The sequence below is a fragment of the Mastigoproctus giganteus genome, chromosome 3, assembly GCF_048544385.1.
Source record: "Mastigoproctus giganteus isolate SK-2022 chromosome 3, ASM4854438v1, whole genome shotgun sequence".
NCBI lineage: Eukaryota > Metazoa > Arthropoda > Arachnida > Uropygi > Thelyphonidae > Mastigoproctus > Mastigoproctus giganteus.
The window spans coordinates 51855304-51879630 of record NC_143577.1 but is presented as its reverse complement, the minus strand read 5'-3'; the positions used below and the strand labels follow the sequence as shown (position 1 = coordinate 51879630).

The 24327-nt window shown below is 37.9% G+C and overlaps 1 long non-coding RNA gene across 1 annotated transcript in view; it reads left to right on the top strand.

Annotated features, from left to right (window-relative positions):
• The first annotated feature begins 259 nt into the window (after positions 1-259).
• The window catches only part of LOC150087960 (uncharacterized), a 35380-nt gene continuing 11312 nt past the window's right edge, over positions 260-24327 (top strand). Inside the window, exon 1 of the long non-coding RNA XR_016546754.1 lies at positions 260-421. This is a non-coding gene — a long non-coding RNA (uncharacterized LOC150087960). The remainder of the gene's footprint in view (positions 422-24327) is intronic.

Sequence of the window (24327 nt, the reverse complement as noted above, 5' to 3'; positions counted from 1 at the left end):
GAGGGTGGATTATGTTTTTATTCAGGATGAATTTGAGAAATAGCATTTAAATATTTTATACATTATACAGAAGTTGTGGGCATTAATTCATTCAGAGTAATGAATTCAGAAGTATCAAACACCTTTGAGTGCTCATAAACTGAAAAATGTAATAGATATTATTTTTAAACTTCTAGGTGGCTAGTGAGTAATATCGTCCCTGTGATATGAAAGGCTGTTTCATGCTTAAGAAGTTTTGTGAAAGAAGATTTTTCATCAGTAATTATGGATCTTGAATTATGGAAATTACATCCAGATCTTCTTCAGTCGATTAGAATAGGAAACAAGTTCCTGTCTCTCTTTTACAAATTTCTGCCAAATCTTGGGGAGAACTTTGGTGCTAGCTATATCTCAGTTCATCTTAACAGTGGAGGTGAAAGAGGTATTGTGTTTTGCTTTTTGCTTTGAATGAAGACAGAAATTACTGTAATGACTTTCCAAAATCTTCTTCAGCATCTTTCTTTCATGAGACCAAAGAATCCATCTTGTTGAAGCCATATTTGAATAGAATGGGAACCAGTCATTATTTATTTTTAACTGTATTGTAACAAATACATGGGATATAAATTTTCTTCCCATCTGACTTGCATAAATTACAAGTTTCAGTGAGACCCACGAGACCAAAGTTGTCCTGTGAGGTGTGGTTAGTTTTTTTTTTTTTTTTTTCCCTTAACACTTGGGTTGGAGTGAAGTATTTAAAAGTGTCGAAAAGAATGAGATAATTCCTACTGTCAAGTTTTTTGTGCTGAGTGGGATTCCAGTGCATATAATAGGCTGGTTGTATGCAAAATCTCTTGGGAAAAAATCTGTATCAGTAAATTGACTGGCTTCTTTTATTGTTAATGTTAGTGAACCTAAGAATTTTTAATACAGGAAACCTGTTGCTGAATGCAGTAGTGATAAATTCCTGGATTTACATAGTTGCAACTATCTCTCCCCATTTTAATATTATTACTGACTCATACACAAAGAAAATATATTTAAAGATTTTAAAATTCTCTTTTAATATACATTAAAATTCTGCTATAATGACATTTAATAAAATACAAAAAATCTTTCATTATAGTTGGATTTTCATTATAATCAAATTAATGGCTAAAAAGTACTTAAATGCTGAATAAAGGAATTGATAAAAACTGTTGTATATTTCTTTCTTACCTCTGCTCATCATATTATCCTTCTGCCATACATTAGTAGCAACTAATATATGAATCTTCAGTAGCATATTGTTCAAGTATAATATCTGCAACCTTAAAGTTAAGAAAATAAACTTTTTGTGCATTAGAACAGATTTATATTTTATTTCAAACACATATACATGTATTTATTAGTAAATGAAATACAAATTTGTTCTAAGGAGAAGTGCTCATTTTCTTAATTCAGATAACTTCTAATATGGTACCTTTTATATGAATGTTATTGCATCAGATTTGATTAAGGTGCAAGTAAATTCAGGGAAATAGCTGAAGAAGATAAATAATAACAGTCTAATGGCCAGTTTTACTGATGAACAGGAGAAGGGAGCAGAACAAGTTATCATTCTATTCTGTCTGATTAGTCTGAAGTGTTTTAGTACTTGCAGTGAGATTTATGACCCTGGAATTGAATTTTTTTTTGGGAAACATGAACATTTATTATAAATTATTGCTTTTATTTTTCTGTGAAATTGGAGGCATTTTGGATCATGGTTCTCCAATAAATTTCATAATATGCACTTGTATTTGTATATCTGTACTGCTTTAAGTGATGTGCCCTTCTGAGACCAATGTCCCATACTGTGCCCGCTTGAGCTGTTTCTGTGCCCTACCCTTAGGCAGAATTAGCAAAAGCCCTAGAAGTAAAAAGTTTTTTAATTCATAAATTTAGCAATTTAAGACGAGTGCATATGGCCAGCAAGTTAGGCAGTATATTTTGTTATAAAAAAAGCTTTAAGTATTATGAAAGTAGTAACAGTGAAACAAGGATCCCTGTGAATCTTATTTCATGTCATTTATTAACTTTACAGATAAATATATAATTGTAAAAAAAAAAAAAAGTGTTCAAAAATTCAGTTCCACACAGTGTAAAGCACTTATAGTGAAAAGTTTCACGTTGCTCTTTCTTTGTCCCATAGAATTGCTTATATTTAACATTAAATAATGTAACAGATTTATTATTATCGGCTGTATTCACAATGACTTTTCACAATACAGTAAAATCTTGCTGCATCGGTCAATTTTAATGAAAATTTACTAGAACAAAAATATATTATTAGTGCTTTGTAAATCTCTTTTGAATGAAAAATTTTTTTAGCAAAAAAATCAATATAACAAAATATTTTCCAAGTCTGCCTATGCTTAAAATGTATTCATGAACCGTGAAATTTCTTTAAATGCTTTTTGAGAATGGACTCTTTGATTTTGTTAAGTTCAAAATTATAAAATAACTAAAGCTATTTGGCTTTATCAAAATTAAACGAAGTTGGGAAGACTGTTTTGCCCTGTTGTGTATTTTTGTGGCTAGCGGGATTTAAATTACCTAATAAATGCAAAGATCTTATTACTCAGCAGAGCAAAATTTGGGTGATTCCATGTCAAGTGGCCTAATTTTGAAGATGGTCGACCATCTTCAATTTCATCTTCAATTGAAGATGGTTGACCTGCTCGACCATCTTCAATTTTGTTGAAACTTGGTGTAGATGTTTAAACGGGTTTCCAAAGAAGCTGTGCAAAAATTCAGTTCAAAATACAGCGTGCTTGAGGCACCAGCACCTTTTTTTGTGGAGGTCACTTGTGTTATGCAGAAAAAAATCACAAAAAATTTTCAAAGTTTTAAGTGTTACTGTTGCACAATGGTGAGAGGTAGTGCTCTGAAATTTGGTATACCTAATTAACTTTTGGCAATGAATGCAAAACTTTTGGTGTCCAGGCTCAAAAACCTTTACATTTTTTACAATGCAGTCTAAAACTGGCACCAAGAATTTGTCGCAACAAATTTAAGCAAGACTTTGAAAGTCATAACTTTGAAATAAAAACCTTTGGTACCTTCTTCTTTGGACATTCCACTTACCAACTGCACGAATGCAGCCTAACTAAATATCAGCTCTTATACTTGTTTTCTGGCTGAGATATTTTCCTTCAAAGATTGACTCAAAATTTGAAAGTCAGATTTAACCTATCTTAAGAGGCAAATATCTTAATGTGGGACACCTTCAGTTCTCTTGTTTTTTTTTTTTCCTACCATTGGAAAGAGCAGGTTTTAGGCAACAAGAATCATGGTTTTTCAGTTTTGTGTCTTGCTACTTAAGGCCTAAAAAATGGCCTTAAACATTTTATATTATCCACATAATATTTGCATACTTATTTGATGGTGAAGTTTCACATCTCAATAAGGACAGAACTATTGCATTTACAGGAGTGAAATTTTCTGCAATTACTCTTCCCTTTGGTTTAAGGAGAAAGGATATATTGCCAATGCACAAAAAGATCTGTATTTTTTACAATGGGGGTGCAAATGGCAAGAAAAGAAATTGCATGGGTTTCTTTAGTGCAAGTTCCCAAGCCTGAAAAGTGGTCTTTATTCAGGATTCCAAGCATAAAGATGATGTTCTATTGATTTCTAAGCTTGAAAGAAGTTAACTGCAACAAAGTTTATTTAAAACACAATACAATTTGAAATAAGCAAGTGAGTGTGAAGATATTGAATCACTGCTTCATAATGGACTGGAATTTTTCATTGATGGTTGATGTTCCTACTTTACGCAAGCTATATTGTCGTCCCATTTTTGTTGTTTTTGGGGCTGGAAGATTGGCACTAATTTGCTGTTCAGGAATCCATCAGACATCTTGTCTAGCAGGCCAGTGAAATGAGCGAGCTGCTCCATGAGGATGCATGAAGTTTACCAATACATCATGTTCTTCAAATGAAATTTCACAAATATTTCCAATCCACCAATTATTGTCATAAATACAGGCAATGTATTGGCCAGGTTGTAAATTAACAATTGGCACATATTGAATATTGAAAAAAAAAAAAAAACATACATAGTTCACCGATCCATACCTTCTAAGAATTTGTCTAGTTCTTCCTTAAATTTATTCCACCTATCCACTTCCACAACAACAGATAGAAGTCTGTTCTAATAGTCAACCACCTGCTGGCTTAATGTAAACTTCCACACATCTATCCTGCACCCATTCTTCCTCAACTTGAATTTATGCCGCCTCATGTGTAGTTTCAGCAAGTGGAAGAATACCATTAACATTCAACTTACTCAATCCATTCACGGCTTTAAACACCTCAGTCAGATTGCCCCACAGGTGCCTAGTCTTGAGACACTGCAGTTTGCAGAACTATAGATTTTCTCGGTAAGAGAAAAGCTTCAGTTCTCTTCACCAGTCCGGTTGCCCTTCTCTGCACCTGTTCCAGCAGATCTACAGCCTTCCTAAATTTATGCATCCAGACCTGTATACAGTACTCAAGATGCAGCCTAACCATGGTCTTATACAAAGGGATGATCACCTCCTTATTCCTGCTAGCAAAGTTTCTGTATATTATTGACGAAACCTCATGAGCTGCCCTAGCAGCCTGTCTGCACTGCTCTGAAAACTTCATGTCTTGACTACACAATTACTCCCAGGCCTATTTCATTTTGCACTATCCTGAGTGTAGTAGCACCCATATTCTTACGTTACTCTGGGGGGTTACTGATACACACACATGCAGTACTTTCCATTGACAAATGGAACGTACTACACACATGCAGTACTTTCGATTTGTCAATGTTAAATTTCAGTGGTCACTTCTCAGCCTATCTGCCTAACTTTTCTAGATCCTGTTGCAGTAGCATACTGTCATTAACCAACCTGCCAACATTTGTATCATCTGCAAACTAGGATATTAAGCCTGATATGTCTTCATCAATATCACTGATAAATATAGAAAACAGTCGGCCCAACACCGAACCCTGGTGGACTCAACTAATAACATTACTCGATGAAGAGCAGTGTCCACTGATTACCACTCTCTGTTGTCTCCTACTCAACTCCCTTTATTCATAGCAGCAACTTGCCTTAATGCCACACTGCCCCAATTTGTACAGCAGTCTTTTATGTGCAACATAATCAAAAGCTTTCCTGAATGTAAGTACATGATATCAAAATAATTTTTTGCATCTACTTCTTTTGTGACCACCTTGTAGTATCCAATCAAATTGGTCAGAAAAGATTTCCCCTTAACAAATCCATGCTCTGTCTGGATTTGTCTCCTCATGTATGTAGTCTCAGCAAGTGGAAGAACAACATTAACGTTCAGCTTACTCAATTCATTTGAGGCTTTAAACACCTCAGTCAGATCTCTTGCAGGGGAGATCTGACTGAGTCTTGTCTAGATGATCCTACATTACTTCTTTAACCAGTGACTACATTATTTTCTCTGGAACAGAAAAACTAACAGGCCTGTAATTACTTGTGTCACTCTTTTATCCTCTGTTAATTGGGGATACATTCACACTTCTCCATTCTGTGGGGACCTCTCCTGAACCCAAGGATGCTCTCGTAATTATGGCTGAGGGTTTGCTTACTTCCTTTGCTGCCTTAATATAATTGGAGAGATCCCATCTACTCCAGGTGCCTTAGTTATGTTTAGCATCAACAATTTCTCTTCCACTTTCCTCTCAGTTATTACAAAATCATTTAGCTCCCTGTTAGAGTTTGATAAACTACTGATCTCCATTTCCTTAGAGAATTCTCCACGTGTAAATGTAGATGCAAAATACTCATAAGTTTGTCAGCTTATGAGTATTTTGCAGCATCATCAACAGTCGAACCATCGATGAAACGTGGAACAATCTGATTCATCCCCTTCCTTCTAGAGTTTGCATAAGTAAAGAAGTCTTTGCTGATTTTCTTTGCCAAATATTTCTCGTAATCTCCTTTTGCTTGCTTGACCTCTTTTGTGAATTGGTTACAGACCAGCTTATATCTATCATAGACTTCTGTGTCACATGTTAATTTATATGTATCCCAAGCATTTTTCTTCTCTGCTATGTCCATTAGTTCATCTGACATTCATTTAGGCCTAAGCCTTGAACAATATTTCTTAGTTGGTATGTAAAGCCTAGTAGCTTCCAAGATATGTTCTTTGAATGCTTCCCATTTTGAATTTGCTGTTGGTAACATCATCAGTTGGTCCCACTGTATAGAATTTAAATACTGTCTCAGACCATCGTAGTCGCCTTTACGAAAGCAATAACCCTTCCGTTTACCTCTGATGGTAGTTACCTCTTTGAGTAAATCCCACTTCAGCACACTGTGATCACTGCCACCTAGTGGTTCCTCTATCTGCAGATTCTTAATGCATGAAGAATCGCTACTGATAATCAAATCAAGAGTATTACTCCCTCTAGTTGCCTCCCGAACATGTTGATGTAGAAAACAATCATCCAATAAATCCACAAAAGCCTTCCTAGTGTGTGTGTGACCAACCCACAAATTCCAGTCAATATGCAGGAAATTAAAATTCCCCATTATAAGACTCTGATTTACTGGCCCACTCTATTTTCCTGTACAGTTTTTTATTATACTCATCAGAGTCATTAGGCTTATAAATACACACTCCTACTCTCAATTTTGATCTCCCAGTGCTTATGTCACACCAAACTGGCTCGAATCTGCACTGTCCAGCGATGTCAACTGGCTGCACTTCCTTGGATTTCATGTGTTTCTTTACTAATAGCATAACCCCTTCTCCCTTCCTATCCTGTCTATCCTTCCTGTATACATTGTACTCCCCAATTTCCAGTTCTGCCTTCGTTATATCTGTGTGACACCACTGCTCTGATAACCCAACAATATCTGCCTTTGATGTTTTGTCCATCACTTCAAATTCATCAAATTTATTTACCAACCTCCTAGCATTGGTGTATATGCAAGTATACATGCACCTGTTCCTATTCTTAGCTACCCTAACACAACCCATGTGTTTACTTGTACCACAATGATTCCCAGCAGTCTCTGAAATACCCTGCATCTTGTTTTCCAGGCTGCTGCTCATTTCAATAGAAGCAGTGCAAGAATCACTTTCACCTCTGCCAGTGGCTACTGTTAATCTGTTAGTCTGTGTATCCCCCCAACCTTGCAGTTTTCCGACCCACCTAACACTGCCTCGATAACATCAAATATTCTTGCACCCTTTCCATTTTAATGTATCTCATCCCTGTAGAAGCAGTCTCTCCTGTTAATAAGCACAGACCAGGCTGAAAAAATTCTACCCCTTGAGCCTTGTACAATCTTTCCAGGGCCAAATTGATCAACAAGACTGTCATCATATACTCCCTTCTATCCTCCCTCATATTTCACCTTAAGAGAGAAATATATAATGTGAACATATTCCATTAAAATGATAATTTGAATTTTGCAGCATAACGAATTTTGCATAACAAGACCATAAGAGATGTGGGTTCAGTGCAGAGTGAGAAAATTAAGCAGCAATTCAGCATTTTTTTTGAACAAATTAGAGCTTGGGGTGGGAGAGTTATTGTCCTCGAAGAAATTGAAGGACTCATGAAGTACTCGTACTGAACTCAATGCTAGAGCCCCCCTTTTCATACATTAGGCAGCATTCCTGGATCACAAAGAGCAGAAGGTTCTGGTACTCACAGAAGTAGTGATGATTCTGTTGTCAGGGATGTGGGATGTATACTATATAAATAAGGATATGTGTTTTAGAGCCACTGTATGTCTGCCTAGTGCAAAAATTAATGGTACTTTAAGTTATTTGTAAGGACATAAACACACAAAAGGGGCAGTGTTATTATTAGTCATATTGTACAAGAAAGCCTGAGGCTTATGCTGCACTAGCCAAAAAAAAAAAAAAAAAAAAAAGTTTGAGTTACCCTGAGAGAGAGAGAGAGAGAAGTAGAAGGGAATCACCAATAAGGAGAAGAATGACAATATCCAGCTAAGGACCCTGGGTATGCCAAGCCCATACCCACCAGTGTGAGACCCTGGGGTTAATTTTTGTTTTTCATGTAGGTGCTCAGAATTATGCTTACACAATCTGTTGCTTTAATTCATGCATATCAGGTGTTGCCAAAAAAAAAAAAATTGAAATGCCATTTATGGCTGAACTTAAGTGTTGGAAATTATTCAAAGGTATAGTAATGAAGTTCGTGAGACATCAATCAATGCAACAAAAGCTGTTGGGGTAAAATTTTTCTTAACATGGTATGTCCTTGTTAACAAAAGAGTATTTTTGCAGAGATGGTGTACACTTAAATAAAGGATATTATTCTATCAAGACAGAATAAGGTGGTTTGCAACTGCTAGTTTGGTGTTATGTGCAGACTACTAGTTTAGTAGTACCCATTAACAGAGGAGGAATTGTTTCTTGCATTATTTCCACTGACACACACACACACACATGCCTGAAAAGCAGAACAGTGATTACTAAGCTTGCTGGGTGCATGGGTGGGTAATCCTTGTGGTACAAGCAATTGTTCCATGTAAGAGCGATTAAAAGTGCAGACTGGTGCTCAGGCTTGCTTACACACTAATACTAGGTGCATAATAAATAAATTTGTGAATTTAGAGTATTTGTTAAGTCACTAAATACTGGACTTATAGGAATATGAGAAATCTGGTTAGTACACTTTGCATAGAAAGGAGGGAGGTGAAGGTTATGCATTTAGTTAAGAAGCATATAAAACAAAAAAGGGGGCTTGGAAGATAACACACAGGTATCCTGTGTGTTATCAGACATTCAGCCTAAAACACTGATGGATCTAATATCTCTCTATTACAGAAGGTTTAGGAGAAGTCTGGTTGGCCTGCCTCCCTAAAATCCACTCATGCACACCTTCTCGATGGTAAGCCCTGTTACGTCACTTAGGTGGCAACGAATGTGTAGAGTGGTTCTCTTCAAGACGCCTGGTCAGTGTGAAGAGGAAAAGACCAAACCCTCCAGCATATGACAGCACGACAAAACAAATGGCTCTCAGTCCCCATCAGCTTTCACTCCCCCTCTTATGGCAGTGAGAGGATCAGAGTGGAAGCAGAGGGTGCTAAGAATCTCTTGGTACGACCAGGCTGCCATGCACGGAAACTGAACTTGGCCTGTTATAACGTAAGATCACTCATCAGTGAAGAGAGAATATTAGAGCTGGAAAAGGAATTAGAAAATGTGAATTGGAATATCATCGGTTTGGCTGAAACAAAAAGAAGGAATGAATCACTTATAAGTTTATCAAATGGAAATCTGCTGTACACCAATGGAAACAGTGAAAGGAGTGAAGGTGGAGTTGGGTTTCTGGTCCATAAAGATTTAAAAAACAACATTTTGGAATTCAAAAGTACATCACCAAGGGTGTCAAGACTAATACTCAAGATTTCTAAGAGGTACAAGCTAAAGGTTATAATGATTTATGCACCAACATCGAGCCATGATGATGAAGAGGTTGAAGAAATGTACACTGAAATTGAGAGTCTTCTAGATGAGCAGAAAACCCACTACACTATTATTATGGGGGACTTCAATGCTAAGGTCGGAAAAAGACAAAACAACGCAGAAAGGGGAACTATAGGAAATTTTGGAATTGGTGAAAGAAATGAAAGAGGCGAAAAACTTGTGGAATTTGCAGAATCTCAAGGATTGTCAGTAATGAACACTTTCTTCAAGAAAAGGGTGAACAGAAAGTGGACATGGAAGAGTCCAAATGGATTAACAACTAATGAAATTGACTTCATCCTCACTAACAGAAGATATATTGTGAATGATGTTACCGTCCTGAATAAGGTAAATGTTGAAGTGATCACAGAATGGTAAGATGTACACTTGATATAGATGTAGGAAAGGAAACTGACTCGAGTAAATAATACAAAGGTCTTTGAGATAACAGAAGAGGAGAAAAAGCAGTATGTACTGGAACTTAAGAACAAGTTTGAGCTTCTGCAGACTGCTCAGGACCAAGATATCGATGAGGAATATTACAACTTTCTGAAAGTGATAAAGCAAGAAAGCTATAGGGAAAAATAAATCCAAAGAAGAAAAAATTAGTCAAGAAACACTTATGATGAACCGAAGGCGAAAAATGAAGAGCAAGATAAACACTGACAAGGAAAAAATTGAGTATACTGAGTTATGCAAAGCCATTAAAAAGAGACTCAGAGGACATAAGAAGATTTAACACAAGAAAAGTAGAACAATCATTAAGGGAAAACAAAGGATTTAAATCAGCAGCCATGAGCAGTAATACAGAAAGACAAATGATACTGAAACTGAAGAATAGCGATGGTGTACTTATAAACAGCAGAGAAGGCATAATTCATAAATAGCAGAAGACTACTATAGAGAATTATACAAGGAGCGAGAGAATGATGCCAGCAGTGGGGAAGATGGATTCCAAAGTAGCAACACATACGACATACCTGATATTCTTCCTGATGAGGTAGAACATGCATTGAAGAAAATGAAGAATCAGAAAGCCCTGGGGGAAGATGAAGTTACTGTAGAGTTGTTAAAATTGGGAGGAAGAGACATAACACAAAAACTGGCAAGGCTCTTCACAAAGTGCATCAGAAAATGTGTGACGCCTAAGCAGTGGAATAATGCAATCATAGTTTTGTTGCATAAGAAAGGAGATAAATCAGAAATTGGAAATTATAGACCAATTAGCTTGTTATCCCACATCTACAAGTTGTTCACAAGGGTCATTACTAACAGATTAGAAAGAATACTTGATGAGAATCAACCGAAAGAGCAAGCTGGCTTTAGGACAGGATTCTCAACTATGGATCACCTTCACATAATATCACAGCTAATGGAGAAAGCAATTACATATAAAACACCATTATGCCTTGCATTTGTGGATTATGAAAAGGCATTTGATTCCATGCAGCATAAGGCAATGTTTTGGACACTGGAAAGACAAGGCATAGATACCCCACATATTATTATTTTGAAGAAAATATATGAGAGTGTTACCTCCTTTATTAGACTAGACAAAGACAGTAGGAAATTTAAAATCGAGAAAGGAGTTCTACAAGGAGACACAATATCGTTGTGGAACTTGATAGATTGAATAAATTTAAGGAGGAACTGGACAGGCATTTGGAGGGAATGGTGTTTTTTTTTTTTTTTTTTTTTGGCTGATGCTGCATAAGTTCATACACTTGCTTTCTTGCATCACATGCCACTACTTCTACTATCTCCGAAGCTGTTTACTGCTGCCCTTGAGGAAGCTTTCAGAAGATTAGACTGGTTGCAGAAAGGAGTCAATGTGAACGGATAGTAACTAAACCATTTACGATTTGCAGATGACATTGTGGTCATAAGCCACGATCCCAAAGAATTAGAGGAAAATCTTAATCAGTTATGCACAGTTAGTGAGGATTTTGGACTAAAGTTGAATATGGCTAAAACAAAAGTAATGATGAACAAGTATGCCACAGAAAGGGATATAATGATTGAAGGAGCAGTAATTGAAAAGGTGGAGCCATATACTAATCTGGGACAAGTTATTAGCTGTAATAATGATAAATGGCTGGAAGTCAAGAGAAGAATAAATTTTGGATGGATAGCATTCAGGAAATATAGTTACATACTGAAGAGCAATACCCAGTTTGTCTGAAACGTAAAATAATGAACCAATGTATACTCCCCACCATGACTTATGGAAGTGAAACTTGGGCACTCACCAAAAGAATACAAGAGAAGCTGAGAACTACACAGCGAAGAATGGAACAAATTATATTGGGAATCAGACTGTTAGATAAGAAGAGAAACACATGGATTAGGCAGCAAACTCAAGTAAAGGACATTCTTATCAAAACTAAAGAACTAAAATGGTCTTGGGCAGGACACATAGCTCGAAGACATGATGACAGATGGACTAAAAAAATAACAGAATGGTACCCAAGAGGAGCTAGAAGAAAACCTGGAAGACAAAGGCGGAGATGGATAGATGAAATTCACAAGTTTGTGGGTAGTAAATGTATGGCCAGTGCTCAAAACAGATGGAACTGGAAAATTATTGGAGAGGCCTTCATCCTGCAGTGGATTGAAAATGGCTGAAGATGATGAAATTAAAAAAAAACAAAAAAAAAACAGTGTAGATGTGGGTTTCAGTATAATATTCAGTTAGTCTTGGTGAGACATAAGAATGGGAAAATAAAAATGAGGGCGTGAGCATGTATAGGCCAAATAACTATGGTAAGTTTATCCCTGGAAAGACTGGTCAAGGCTCATTGAGAAGAATTTTCCTCAGTGTGGTCTGTGTTTGTTAACAAAAGGCTTTTTATAGGTATGGAATACTTAAATAGAAGAGATTCAAGATTATTTGCTAATGCTATCAAGGTAGGTAGTGTTAAGCGAGTTCAAAAACTGCTTGCTTGGGGGAATACACAGACTGACAGATTAACAGTAGCTGCAGGCAGAGGTGAAAGTGATTTTACTGGGAAGTGCAGCAACCTGGAAGACAAAGTGTCTGGGATTTCAAGGCTTGCTGGGGATCCTCATGTAACAAGCAAATACATGGGCTGTGTTAAGGTTACTAAAAGTGAAAACAAGTGCATCTATTCTTGAGTGTACACTAATGTCAGGAGTATAACAAACGAATTTGAGGAATTTGAAGTACTAGTTAAGTCATCAAATGTGGATGGTGTAGGTATATCGGAGACATGGTGTAACACGGACGTAAGGGATGCAGAATGTGAATAAGATGAGTACAGTGTGTACAGAAAGGGTAGATAGGACAGGAGGAAGGAGGAGATTCTTTGGAGATTCATTGTAGAATAGCATGTGAATCATCATGCATTAACAACTTCCAGCACACAGTTCACAAAGATTGAGTTCATACACTGATATGTTTGAACACTTCAACCTGATACATAAAAAATGCAGCCCTCATCAACAGAGCATTATGTTGCAGACAAGAGTCCACTCACTCTGGTGTTGTCTCACCTGAATACCACAAAAAATGCCACAAATAAGTATCGGCAACAAGTTCCCATGAAACCCAACACAATCACATGCACATGCACAAATAATGAATTCTGTTGGTGTGAAAGTCTATATCAGATCACATCAAAAACAAGCTGGCTAAACTAATAGGAAGCTCCACAGCAGTTTTGTTCATCCACCAGCAAAATGCATTAAAGGAATGAGACTAAAACACAATGTATTTAGTCTCATTCTCTTGCTGGCAACTGGTGTTAACATTTATGCCAGTCTAAGACCAGAGGGAACGCTCTGTTTTGTCTGAACAACTACATACAAATAGAATGGAAGTTAAATTACAATAGCTTATAATGATTTATTTCACTTTCCAGATGTTGACTGGAACTTATGGGTTGGCCATTCATGCATTAGCAAGACTTTTTGAGATTTATTGGAGGAATGTTTTCTTCATAGAGAAGCATTGTGAGCAAGAAATACTCTCGACTCGATTATCAGCAGTGATTCATGCATTAAGAATCTGCAGATAAAAGAACCACTAGGTGGGATTGATGACAGTGCATTGGTGTTGGATTTACTTAAAGCTGTAATCATTTTCAAGGGCAAGGAGAAAGGAAGAGCTTTTGCTTTTATAAAGGTAACTACAGTGGTCTCAGTTTTTAAATTCTGTTCAGTGGGACTAACTGATGATGTCGCCAACACTAATTCTTAATGGGAAGTATTCAGCAATCATAGAAGCTTTTTATACCAACGAGATTCTGTTCTAGGCTTAGAGCTAAATGGGTGTCATATTAGCATTAGCATTAGTAGAGGCATTTGATGCAAGAAAGCAAGCTTATACAGCATCAGCCAAAAAAAAAAAAAACCCACTTCCACTTCACCCCTCTGTTCGTTCAAAATACCTGTCCAGCTGAGCCTTAAACTTATTTAGGCTATCAACTTCCACGACAAGGGATGGAAGTCTGTTCCACCAACCAACCACCCGCTGGCTAAAGGCAAATTTCCGCACGTCTATCCCACATCTGTCTTTCCTCAATTCGAATTTATGCTCTCTCAGGTGATTATTTTGAGCGAGAGGAAGAATCCCATCAGCATTGAGCATGCTCAAACCATTCAAGGCTTTATACACCTCTATCAGATCATCTCGCTGGTGCATTAAATGCATTAAAGGAATCTTTAATGCATTTAATGCAGATAATCTCGCTGGTGCCTGGTTTCCAGACACTGTAATTTGCAAAATTTAAGCCTTTCTTCATAAGAGCACCCCTTTGTTCCATTCACTAATCTTGTTGCCCTTCTGTGTACTCGTTCCAGCAGCTCTACATACTTCTTGAAATGAGGCCTCCAGACGTGTATACAGTACTCTAGGTGTGGCCTGACCATTGCCTTATACAAGGGAATAATCACCTCCTTATCCCTGCTAGAAAAATTCCTATATATCATTGACAATACACCATGAGCTACTCTTGCAGCCCGTCTGCACTGCTCAGAGAACTTCATATCTGCCTGCACAACAACCCCCAGGTCCCTTTCATTCTCTACCACTGTCAGTGTAGTACCACAGAGTTGATACGTTGCTCTGGGGTTGCTGTTTCCCATGTGTAGTACTTTACATTTGTCAATGTTAAACTTCATTTGCCACCTCTCATCCCATCTGCTCAACCTTTCCAGATCCTGTTGCAGCAGCATAGTGTCAGTAGTGGCCTTTGACAACCCTGCCTACCTTTGTATCGTCTGCAAACTTCGACATTAAGCTTGATATACCCTCATCAATATCATTTATGAATACAGAAAACAATAATGGACTGAACACTGAGCCCTGAGGGACTCCACTAATAACATTAGTCCACGACGAGCAGTGTCCATTGATTACCACTCTCTGTCTTCTCCCCCTCAGCTACCCCTTTATCCACAGCAGCAATTTGCCTCCAATGCCACACTGCTCCAATTTGTGCAGCAGTCTTCCATGTGCAACAGTATCAAAAGCCTTTCTAAGATCCAAGTATATAATATCAAAGTTATTCCCTGCATCCAGTTCCTTTGTGACTGCATCATAGTATCCAATCAAATTGGTCAGGCAAGACTTCCCCTTAACAAAACCATGCTGTGTCCGAGCTATAGCTGAAGTCTTGTCTAAATGATCCTGCAGTGCTTCTTTAACTAGTGCCTCCATTAATTTTCCTGGAATAGAAGTTAAACTCACAGGTCTATAATTACTTGTGTCAGCCTTTGATCCTCCTTTGTGAATTGGGGTCACATTTGCACATTTCCAGTCTATGGGTACCTCCCCTGAGTCCAAGGAAGCTCTCATAATTATGGCTAAGGGTTTGCTGCCTCTTTTAATATAACTGGATAGATCCCATCCACTCCGGGTGCCTTTCTTGTGTTTATCTTCAACAGTTTCTCCTCCACTTTACTCCCAGTTATTTCAAGATTCTGTAGCTTACTGCTAGAGTTGAATACACCTCTGGCATTCCCCTCGCTGAATAACTCCTCATGTGTGAATGTCGATGCAAAATATTCATTTAGTTTGTTAGCTACCTGAGTAGGATCATCAACAGTTGACCCATCAATATCAAGTGGACCAATCTGATTCATCCCCTTCCTTCTAGAGTTTACATAAGTAAAGAACTCTTTGCTGTTTTTCTTTGCATCCCTTGCCAAGGATTTCTCGTAATCTGCCTTCGCCTGCCTAACCTCCTTTGTAACTTGGTTGCATATCAACTTGTATCTATCATAGGCTTCTGTGTCATGTGTTAATTTGTAAGTATCCCATGCATTTTTCTTCTCTGCCATATGCCTCATCATTTCATCTGACATCCATTTTGGCCTAAACCTTGAACAATATTTCTTAGTTGATATGTAAAGCCTAGTAGCTTCCAAGATAAGTTCTTTGAATGCTTCCCATTTTGAATTTGCTGTTGGTAACATCATCAGTTGGTCCCACTGTATAGAATTTAAATACTGTCTCAGTCCATCGTAATCGCCTTTACGGAAGCAATAACCCTTCCCTTTACCCCTAATGGTAGTTACCTCTTTGAGTAAATCCCACTTCAGCACACTGTGATCACTGCCACCTAGTGGCTCATTTATCTGCAGATTCTTAATGCATGAAGAATCACTGCTGATAATCAAATCAAGAGTATTACTCCCTCTAGTTGCCTCCCGAACATGCTGATGTAGAAAACAATCATCCAATAAATCCACAAAAGCCCTGCTAGTGTGTGAGTAACCAGCCCCCAAATTCCAGTCAATATCTGGGAAATTAAAATCTTCCATTATAAGACTCTCTGATTTACTGGCCCACTCTATTTCCCTGTACAGTATCTTATTATACTCATGAGAGTCATTAGGCCTATAGCACACTCCTACTCTCAATTTTGATCTCCCAATGTTTATGTCACACCAAACTGACTCAACACTGCACTGTCCAGCGATGTCGACTGGCTTCACTTCCTTGGTTTTTATGTGTTTCTTAACTAATAGCATAACGCCTCCCCCCCTTCCTATCCTGTCTATCCTTTCTGTAGACGTTGAACTCCCCAAATTGCAGTTCTGCATCCCTTATATCTGTGTGACACCACGTCTCTGATATCCCAACAATATCTGCCTTCGATGTTTTGAGCAATACCTCAAATTCATCAAATTTATTTACTAAACTCCTAGCATTGGTGTACACGCAAGTATACATGCACCTATTTCTATTCTTAGCTACCCTAACACAACCCATGTGTTTACTTGTACCGCAATGACTCCCGGCAGTCTCTGAAATATCCTGCATCTTGTTTGCTGCATCTTCTGAAATATCCTGCATATGAACTAATGAGAATAGATGGGATTCTAATGAGAGTAGATGGGGACTAACAAAAATGATGGGATTCTCCTCTTGCTTAGGTTACTCACCTGAGGAGACAAAAATTCCAATTGAGGAAAGACAATTGTAGAACAGATGTGCGGAAATTTTCCTTTAGCCAGCGGGTGGTTGATAGTTGGAACAAATTTCCATCTGTTGTAGTGGAGGTCAACAACTTAAATAAGTTCAAGACAGAACGAGACAAACATTTGGAGTGAATGGATGGGTGAAATTGGAAAGTTTTTTTTTTTTTTTTTTTGTTTTTTGCTTGATGCTACATAAGCTTGCTTTCTTGCATCATATGCCTCTGCTAATGCTAATAGTTACAGAGAAGGAACATACATGAGATGCATATAGATTACATAGAGAAGAAACATATGTAGGATGCATATAGGTTACACAGAGACGAAACATACATGGGCTGCTTACAGATTGCACTGGTCAACACATAAGATGTTATGAAAATACCCAATCTTGACTAATTTCATGCTGCTGAACACGAAAATCATATTAAAATTTGTCGATTGGCTCTTGTTTTCAAATTACAGTTGGGGTCTCATATTAGCTAGTTACTCTACATTATCAACTACAGCTCGGCAAAATGCATGACAGCATCACAGTTTCAATACCACCATGCTCTTATCACATGATTGGCAAATGTCGCCTCACTGTGCATCATGTGATAAGTTGTTGCTCAAATGCATCTTCACTCTGTTGCAGTATCCCTCGAATACGGCTGGGTACTGGGTGAATTGTTCTCGCAGAGAACAACCATTGACAATGGTTGTTCTCTGCGAGATTCCTACTTTTTGCGCAGTATTTGTGTCGCAAGATTAATATGCCTTATAATTGTGTGAATAGTTCAGATGACTTTGTTATGTATGTGGAGAAGTCACGTTAGCTTCAAGGAAGCTTCCCTTAACTCAAGCCATAAAAAAGGATACTTGTACTTTGGGTGTAAAGTAAGTGACTAGGACAAGAACTGGGCTCCACACGCATATGCTGTTCATCAAAACTCTTAAGTGTGGGTGAATCGAAAGGGACGTTTTATGCCTTTTGCAATGCCCATGATATGGAGGGAATCAACAAATCACCTCACAGACTGTTACTTCTGTATGGTGTCTCCTATTAGAAAAGGGATGACAAGGAAGGAAAAGTGGATAGTGACGTACCCAAATATATCATCTGCAATTTGTCCTATGCCTCATGTGAAGTACTAGCTATTTCTGAACCACCTGACCGTTTTTCTGTTATTTGGTTTTTAGAAGCATTAGCAACTAAGGCTATATTGCTCCATGATATGCGGTGGTCATTCCCTGACCTTTCCGCATCTTCCGTATTTGGTGGTGACGGGCTCGAACCCCGGTCTAATCAAGAAGCGTGTGCTACGTGCTGCTGCTCCTTCCCACCTGGCTACGCCCATTTTTCTGTACACTCTTATAAAGATGAAGATACTGATGAACATCAACTTGATATACATGAAGAAGTACAGCAGCTGTCTTCATCAATGGATCCACCATTTTGTCCAAATGTGGTTCAAAAGGATATAGGTCCTTTATCCTTTTGAACCACATAAGATCAGAGAAAGTGAGCTTAATGACCTCATCAAGGATCTCGAACTGCTGAAGGATAAGGCAGAGCTTTTGGCATAGAGGCTACAACAGTGATCATTTTGTTGATCAATTCTACTGTAGATCATTCTGTGAAAGTGACATTTCCTACTTGAAATAAAGACTATGTAAATTCTACCAAACAGAAGGTGATAGACACAAACTCACTGTTTGTAAGGATGTTGAAGGTCAAATTGGCAGCAGTGGACATGAGAGAAGTTGGCCTTAACAAAAATCATTAACACTTGGAATGAAGAACGTAGCATGTCAACCTCTGTTAGATCCCAATAAAGTTTTGCTACTTTTTTTGAAAATGAGCCAATCAGCCATTATAGTAATAGTAATGGAGATATGTGATGCAAGAAAGCAAGCATATGAGCTTGTGTAGCCTCAGCCAAAAAAAAAAAAAAAAAAATTTCACACATCCATTCCCTCTAAAAGTTTGTCCAATTCCAACTTGAATTTATTTAAGCTGTCAACTTCCACAACAACAGATGGAAGCTTGTTCTAACAATTAACCACCCACTGGCTAAAGGCAAATTTCCACATATCTATTCTACAACTGTCTTTCCTGAATTTGAGTTTATGCTCCCTCAGGTTCGTAATCTGAGCAAGAGGAAGAATCCCATCAGAATTCTGCGTGCTCAACTTGTTCAAGGCCTTATAGACCCCCAATCAGATCATCTCGCAGGTTCCCCTCACCAGTCATATTGCTCTTCTCTGTACTCTCAAGCAACTCTACATCCTTCCTAAAATGAGGACTCCAGACCCGTATGTAGTTCTCAAGGCGTCGCCTGACCATTGTGTTATAAAAAGGGATAATCACATCCTTTTCCCTACTAACAAAATTCCTGTATATCATTGACAATACCCCATGACCTGCTCTGGCAGCCTGTCTGCATTGCTCAGAAAACTTCATATCTGACTGCACAGTTACTCTCAGGTCCTTTTTTATTTTCTACCACCTTGAGTGTAGTACCACACAGTTGGTATGTTTCTCTAGGGCTACTTCTACCCATATGCAGTACTTTGCATTTGTCAATGTTAAACTTCAGTTGCCACTTCTGAGCCCATCTACCCAAATATTCTAGATCCTGTTGCAGTAGCGTGCTGCCATTACTGTCATTAACAACCCTGCCAATCTTTGTATCATCTGCAAATTTTGACATTAAGCTTGATATACCTACATCAGTATCATTGATAAATATACAAAACAACAACAGTGGGGCGAGTATCGATCTCTGGGTGAATCCACTAATAATATTAGTCAACGAAGAGCAGCGTCCATTGATTTACTACTCTCTGTCTGCTCTTGCTCAACCATCCTTTTATCCATTGTAGCAACTTACCCTTAATACCAACCTGCTTGGCACCTCCGTAGCCAGGTGGGCAGAAGCAGCAGTGCGTAGCACACTCTTCTTTATTAGACCGGGATTCAAGCCCGTGATCACCGAATACGGAGGATGCGGAAAGGTCAGGGAATGACCACCGCATATCCCCGGAGCAATATGGCCTTAGTTCAGAGGTTTCCAAACTTTCTCGGTTCATGGTGCCCTTAGTGTCCCAGTAATTTTTTCATGGCACCCCTATGCCAAAAGAAATATCTAACACAGTGGTTTTCGACCTTTTAATATATATACCTATATAATATTTTTTTCTTTATATAGAGGTACTAAATAAAGATCAATTATAGATCACCACAAAATTAAAAATATAAGGTATGATGGATGCCGTTCACCTTTTTATAATGAAATAAATATACAAATTAAAAAAAAAATAATAATAACTTTAAGTAACTTAAACCCAAATTACACGGCACCCTTAGAATGTTGTTGCGCCACCCTAGTATGCCGTGGCACCTCGGTTGAAAATCACTGCCTTAGTTACTAATGCTCCTAAAAACCAAAAATAACAATAACAATAACAAACCTGCTCCAATTTGTACAGTAGTCTTCCATCTGCAACAGTGTCAAAAGCTTTCCTGAAATTCAAGTATATGATATTAAAATTATTTTTTGCATCCAGTTCCTTTCTAACCACACCACATCATAGTATCCAATCAAATTTGTCAGGCAAGACATTCCCTTAACAAACCCATGCTGTATCTGAATTATTATTGCAGTCTTGTCTAGATGATTCTGCAATGCATCTTTAACCAGTGACTCCATTATTTCCTCCGGAACAGAAGTTAAACTAACTGGTCTGTAATTACTCGTGTCACCCTTAGATCCCCCCTTCCTTTGTGAATTGGGGATACATTTTCAGATCTCCAGTCCGTGGGGACTTCCCCTGAGTCCAAGAATACTCTCATAATTATGGCTAAAGGTTTGCTTACTTCTTTCCCACCTCCTTTAATATAACTGGATAGATCCCATCCACCCCAGGTGCTTTTCTTATGTTTAACTTCAACAATTCCTCCTCCACTTTGCTCCCAGTTATTACAAGATCATTAAGCACCTTGTTACAGTTTGATAAACATCTTGCATTTTCCTCCCTTAATAACTCTTCATGTGTGAATGTAGATACAGAATACTCATTCAGATTATTAGCTATCTGAGCAGGATTACCAACAGTCGACCCATCGATATCAAGTGGACTAATCTGATTCGTCCCCTTTCTTCTAGAGTTTATATAAGTAAAGAAGTCCTTGCTGTTTTTTTTTAGTAGACTTTGCCTAAGATTTCTTGTAATCTGCCTTTGCTTGCCTAATCTCCTTTGCGACTTGATTACAGACTAGCCTATATCTGCCATAGGCTTTTTTGTTGTCTGATAATTTATATGCATCACATTCATTTTTCTTCTCTGCCACGAGTCTCATTAGTTCATCTGACATCCATTTTGGTCTAAACCTTGAAAAAGATTTCTTAATTGGTATAAAAAAGTCTAGCAGCTTCCATGATTAATTCCTTGAATGGCTTCCTATCGGTAACATCATCAGTTGTATAAAATTTAAAATCCCACTGTATAAAATTTAAAAACTGTCTGAGACCACTGTATTCACCTTTATGGAAGCTAAAACCCCTTCCCTTTACTCCTGATTGGTAATTATATATTTAAGTAAATCCCAAATCAGTACACTGTGATCACTGCCACCTAGTGGTTCCTTTATCTGCAAATTCTTAATGCACGAATAATCACTGCTGATAACCAGACCAAGAGTATTATACTCTCTGGTTGCCTCTCTAACATGCTGCTGCAGAAAACAATCGTCCAATAAATCCACAAAAGTCTTCCTAGTGTGCAAGTGACCAACCCACAAGTTCCAGTCAATATCTGAGAAGCTAAAATCCCCCATTATAACACAATCTGATTTACTGACCCATTCTGTTTCTCTTTAAAATTGTTCATTGTACTCAGAGTCTAACGCGCTCCTACTCTCATTTTTGCTTTCCCAGTCCTTATGTCACATCAAACTGACTCAACATTGCACTGTCCATCTATGTCAATTGGATGCACTCCTTTAGATTTTGTTTTTCTTAATTAACAGCATAACCTCTCATCCCTTCCTATCCTGTCTATCTTTTCTGTACACATTGTACTCCACAAATTCCAATTCTGCATTCTTAATATCTGTGTGACATAATGTCTCTGATATCCCAACAATATCTGCCTTTGATGTCTTGTCCAGCACTTCAAATTCATCAGATTTATTTACTATACTTCTAGCATTGGTGTACATGCAAATATACATGCACCTATCTTATTCTTAGTTACCCTAACACAGCCCATATATTTATTTGTTTCCTGATGACTCCCACCAGTCCCTGAAACCTTGAGCACACTGCCCCCAGTCTGCTGCTCATTCTAATAGAATCAGTGCAAGGATCACTTTCACCTCTGCCTGTGCATACTTTTAACCTTTTAGTCTGTTAAGCACTATTTCCGTGTTTAACACCCCAAAATCTATAAAGTAAACTTACTTTCATGCCTGTAACAAGATATGACCCAAAATGTATTGTTCAGTGTTATCAATGGATGCAGAAACCTACAGTAGGTATAACCTGTCCTGCAATCAACTCATATAGGGGATTAGGCCTGCTAAAGCATATTGCCAGAAATCTCCGGCAAAGAATGCAAAGAAAAGTAGCAAAATATATTTACTTATGTAAACACTAGAAAGGAAGGGCTGAATCACATTAGTCTACTAGATATGCATGATATTACTTTGAGGTCCTGCTCAGGTCGCCGACAAACAAGAGCTATTTTGCACTTTTGCTCATATTAACCCCAGGGGCTCTCATCTGGTGAGTATGGGCTTGGCATACCTAAGTTGGATATTATCATTCTTCCTGAGCTGGATATTATCATTCTTCTCTTTCTTGGTGATTCACTTCTGCTTTTGAGTCTCTCTCTCTCTCTCTCTCAGGGTAACTCGGGATTTTTTTTTTTTTTTTTTTTGGCTGGTGCAGTATAAGCCTCAGGCTTCCTTGCACCATATAGCTAATAATAATATGATGATGAGGATGTCAGAAGTATATCAAATTACAGGAAAATAAATGACTTTGTGATAACTGAAAGGGAAAGTGGAAGAAATTGTTGAAGCTAAATATAAAGAAGACACCAGGGATCTATCCAATTATATTTAATGAAACAGCATAAGATGTAAGCAAACCATTTAGTCATAAATGGGTGAAGTGGAAGTGGTTTTCTTTTTTTTTTTTTTTTTGGCTGATGCTGCATAAGCTTGCTTTCTTGCATCAAATGCCTCTACTAATGCTAATGCTAAATATGAGGGCATCCTTGTATTCAAGGAAGTTCCCTATGAACTTGAAATGTGTGAACATACCCCTAATTTACAAAGAGGATCAAAGGGTACAGTGAATAATTACAGACCTGTAAGTTTGACTTCTGTTCCAGGAAAACTAATGGATTCACTGGTTAAAGAAGCAATGATCATTTTTACAGCTATACAGCAAGCACAGTGTGGATTTGGTAAGGGGACTATTTTATTTGACCAATCTGGTTTGATACTGTGATGTAGTAACTGATGAACTGGATGCAAAAAATAATTTTGATATATATTTAGATTTCAGAAAATCTTTTGAGACTGTTCCACATTTTGAGACTGCTGTACAAATTGGAGTAGTGTGGCATTAGGGGCAAGATGCTTCCATGAACAAAGAGATGGTTGAATGCGAGAAAACAGTGATTATCAGTGGGCACTGCTCTTGTTGTTTGATTAACGTTATTAGTAGATTCCCCTGGGGTTTTAGTGCTGGGGCCCATTACTGTTTTCAATATTTATTGATGATGGAGGCATATCAGGCCTAATGTTCTGTCTGCAAATGATGCAAAGATTGGCAGTAATCAGGGTATGATACAGCAAAAATTTCTAGAAAACTTAGATTGATTGAGACATGGCAATTGAGGCTTAACCCTGATAAATGCAAGGTACTGCATATGGGTAGTGGTAATCCCACAATAATGTATCATCTGTGTGATACCACATTCAGGCTACTGGAGAATAAAAAGAGCTGGAGTAAATGTGCAGTCAGATGAAGTTCTCGTTCAGACTGGCTGCTAGGATACACCTCGTGAGGTTTTGTTAATGATATACAGAAATTTTTCCATTGTGGATAAGGAGGTGATTGTCCCACTGGTTAGGTATTCTTGAGTACTGCATACAGGTCTGGAAGCCTCCTTTTAGAAAAGATGGGATCTGTTGAAATGGGTATAGAGAAGAGCAAGGAGATTAGCAAGAGGAACAAAAGGGTATTCTTCCCAAGATAGAATAGAATTCAGTTCTGCAGGTTGTAACTTCTGGAAGTTAGGCACATGTGAGGAGATCTGATTGAGATATTTAAGGCTTTGAATGGATTGAGTAAGCTAAATACCATTGCATCCTTTCTCTTACTTGGGCAACACAAATGAGGGGGCATAAATTTAAGTTGAGGA